Raw genomic sequence first — 4,724 nt, forward strand, 5'->3', positions numbered from 1 at the left:
ATAAGCAAACATAACCGAAATCAAACATGGAGATTAAGCCATTTTCACATGGCTCAAATTATACAGAACTAAAATTCAACTTTTGAAAAGATAATCCAGCCTATACATGGCATAATTCGAGTTCAACTAATTAAATAACGAAGCAGTAGATAGTGTGATGGACTTTGCTGGCGATCCCCGAACTCGTAACTTGAATCCAAAATCTATAAAATAGAGGCAAATATAAACACAGTAAGCTATCTTAGCTTAGTAAGTCATAAGCAAATAAACAACTCAATGATATATATATTCAACTCATTTTAACTGACTGAATTATATTAACATTATCACACTTGACCTCAACTTACAAATGAGATAATTAAGACATTTTTATAGACCATTTTCCCACTTGGCCGAATACTCACATAGTCACTTTAGCATGTTACTAGTCAACTTCCAAAGCCAAATAGACATAATAAAACTTAGTCGATATACATTCAAGTGCATAAGCTCATGCATCAAAATAATACTTCATATACATATATTAATTATATAACTGAATATACCTAATCATATATGCACATATTTAAGGATTATTTATAATATACAAGTTACTCATTTACAAAGCCAAATACACATATCACATACACATATATTCATCATTTGCATCTTACAAAATTTGGAACAAATAACCAAGGTACTTACTTACCTTACCTCAAATAGGTAACAAGTTAATTCCTACCTGGCATATAGCTCATTTTACACGTTCGAACACGATTTACCTTTGTCCTATGAACCATTCAAAATTGGATAGGACACTCGGATAATCACACATATCGTACAAAGCCAACGTCCCAGACGTGGTCTTACATATTGCCACATATCGATGCCACTGTCCCAGACAAGGTCTTACTCGCACACATATATCGAAGTCACATATCGATGCCATGGTCTTACTCGCACACATATATCGGAATCCTATGTCATGGCATATGTATCCTAACTAGTCTTAAGGTTCAAACTGGGCTTTCGGATGTCGTAACTCGGTCGAAACGAATTTGGAAATATAGTAGCCAAGCTTATTCGTATTCAGCCATAGCATATATAAATTCATATATTTCATTTCAGCATATACATATATAGAATTTAATTAAAATTAAGTATGTCTATTTGCTCATAAACTTACCTCGGACGATATAAAACGGAACAGGACAGCTAGTCGACAACTTTCGTTTTCCCCCGATCCAAATACGATTTCTTTGGTTCTTGATCTAAACATATTCAAATTAAGCTCATTCAAACATATTTTCATTAAATTTAGTCCAAAAACACATAAATAGGAAAATTACCATTTTACCCTTAACATTTACACTTTTTATAATTTAGTCCCTATTGCACAAAACACAAAATATGCAAAATTTCAATATACCCATGTTTGGCCGAATATTCCTACTATTCATACAAGTCCATATATTTCATTTAGTTCACATTTTAGTCCCTCAAATTATTATTTTTGCAATTTAGTCCTAATTACTCAAAATCATCAAAAACTCCAATACAAAACATGTTAATCTAAAACATATCTTTCATATTTCATCATCAAATAAAAAAATCACAAGCTCTCATCAATGGCATAACTCAGAATATTTATCAAAATAAAAAATTCAAGCATGGCTCTTGTATATTACTTAGCAACGATCTAAAAAACATAAAAATTATCAAAAACTGAGCTAGAACTTACCTTGAATCAAGTTTGAAAGTGTCGAACCTAGGTTTTCTTTTCTTTTTCTTTCTTATTTTGGTTTCAGTCAAGAGAAAATAAAAATGAAAGCTTATTCTAATTATCATATATTATATCATATATGTTAACTTATTATTATTTTACCTAATTAACCTTTACCATTTAAAAACTAAAATATATTTAACAAGGGCACAACTGACCATTACAAATTTCAATGGGTTATTTACAACATAAATGCTCCAATATTAACAATTCAGCCCTTATGCTTTAAACCATCAAGTTTTTTCATTTTATGCGATTAAGTCTTTTTATTTAATCGGGCACTCAAACGACAAAATTAAATCACGAAAATTTCACACACACAAATTCACACATGATAAACATAGAAAATAATTTTAAAATATTTTTCTGACTCGGATTCATGGTCCCGAAAGCACTGTTCCGACTAGGGTCTAAATCGGGCTGTTACAACTCTCCCCCTTAGGGATTTTCGTCCCCGAAAATCATACCAGTGACTAGGTTCAGATAACGCTCTTTCATTGTATCTTCTTACTCCCATGTTGCTTCCTCAACTCTGTGTTTATGCCACAGTACTTTAAACAACGAAATTTTCTTATTTCGCACATGTTTAATCTCATGAGCCAGAATGCAAATCGATTCTTCCTCATGTGTCATATTGGGCTTAATCTCAATCTCAGATGGACTAATTACATGTGAGGGATCTGATCGATATTTTCGAAGCATTGAAACATGTGAGGGATCTTTTCTAGCTCAAGTGGCAATAACAGTCTATACGCAACTGGCCCGATACGCTCAATTTGCCTTTACGACTGAATCTGAGTATTTTCTTCCACGGTGAGACTTTCAAAAAGACTTTGTCTCCGATCTGAAACTCTAAATCTTTTCGTTTTAAGTCTGTATACAATTTTTGATGATGTGATGCTGCTTTCAGACTTTCTTGGATCACTTTCATTTTCTGTTCAGTCTCTCTGATCAAATCGACTCCCTGTATCTTATTTTCACTGAGTTCAGTCCAATACAATGATGTACAACATTTATGATCATATAAAGCTTCATAAGTTGTCATTTTGATACTCGACTGAAAGCTATTATTATATGCAAATTCAGTCAGGGGTAGGTATCGTTCCCAAGTACCTTTAAACTCAAAAATGCAACATCTCAACATATCCTCAAGTATCTGAATGATCCGCTCAGACTGACCATCTGTTTGCGGAAGGAAAGCAGTGCTGAAATATAATTTTGTACCTAGTGCATCTTACAGTTTCTTCCAAAATCGTGATGTAAACCTCGGATCTCTGTCCAAAACAATAGAGATAGGTACCCCATGTAATCTCACAATATAAGAAATATACAATTTAGCTAGCTTATCAAGTGAATAGTCTGTACGTATCGGACTAAAATGATCTGATTTAGTCAATCTGTCCACAATAACCCAAATTACATCTTTCTTGCTCGGTGTCAACGGTAAACCAGATACAAAATCCATTGTGACTCTGTCCCACTTCCACTCAGGTATCATAATCGGCTGAAGCAATCCAGAAGGTACCTGATGCTCAACTTTTACTTGCTGACAGACTAAGCATTTTGAAACAAATTCAGAAATGTCTCATTTTATACCATGCCACTAATAAAGTTGTTTCAGATCATTGTACATCATTGTACTACCTGGGTGAATAAATAACCGACTGCTGTGAGCTTCATTCAAAATCATCTGAATCAACTCTGAATTTCTCGGGACACATATTCAATTTCTGAATCTCAAACAACCATCCGCATCAACTCGAAACTCTGAATTAGCATTTGAATCACATTGAGCTCGTTTTGCTAACAAGTCATCATCAACCTTCTGGGCATCATAAATTTGTTGAACAAATAACGATCTTGCTTTTAATTTAGCTATTATCGAACCATCATCATACATAGCCATATGCGTATTCATTGAACGCAAAAAAAACAGTGATTTTCAGCTTAAAGCATTAGCAACAACATTAGCCTTTCTCGGGTAATATCAATCACAAGCTAGTAGTCTTTTAGCAATTCCAACCATCGACGTTGTCTCAAATTCAGATCTTACTGAGTCATCGAGTATTTCAGACTTTTGTGGTCAGAATAAACACGACATTTCTCACCACACAGATAGGGACGCCAAATTTTCAACGCAAGCACGATAGCTACCAATTCTACGTCGTGTGTCGAATAGTTCTTTTCTTGTGGCTTTAACTGTCTCATGTCATAAGCTATAACTCTGCCTTCCTACATCACAACACAGCCCAAACCATTTAAAGATGCATCACTATAGATAACAAATTATTTAGCCGATTTTGGATGAACTAGCACTGGAGCTTCGGTCAAAAGGGCTTTCAACTGATCAAAGCGTTTCTGAAACTTTTCTGTCCACTCAAACTTAACATCTTTGTGCAATAGCTTTGTCATCAGAGATGCAATCATAGAGAAACCTTTCACGAATCGACTATAATAAACAGCAAGTCCCAGAAAGCTTTGAATTTCAAAAACATTCTTCAGAGGTTTCCAACCAAGTATAGCTGAAATTTTACTCAGATCAACCCGAATACCCGATGCTAATACAACATGGCCCAAAAAACTGACTTCACTTAAACAGAACTCACATTTATTGAACTTCGCATACAAATGTTTATCTAGTAAAGTCTGTAACACCAGTCTCAGATGTTCGGCATGTTCAGTTTCATCATGGGAGTAGATCAAAATGTCATCTATGAACACAACTACAAACCGATCTAGATACTGTCTAAAAATTCGATTCATCAAATCCATAAAAGTAGCAGGTGTATTAGTAAGTCCAAAAAGCATAACCAAAAACTCATAGTGTTCATTCCTCGTTCGAAAAGTAGTTTTTGGCACATCAGAGTCTTTAACTCGTAACTAATAGTAGCCTGATCTTAAATCTATCTTCGAAAACACTATTGTCCTTTTTAGTTGATCAAACAAATCATCAATCCATAGA

The sequence above is a fragment of the Gossypium hirsutum genome, chromosome A06, assembly GCF_007990345.1.
Source record: "Gossypium hirsutum isolate 1008001.06 chromosome A06, Gossypium_hirsutum_v2.1, whole genome shotgun sequence".
Lineage (NCBI taxonomy): Eukaryota > Viridiplantae > Streptophyta > Magnoliopsida > Malvales > Malvaceae > Gossypium > Gossypium hirsutum.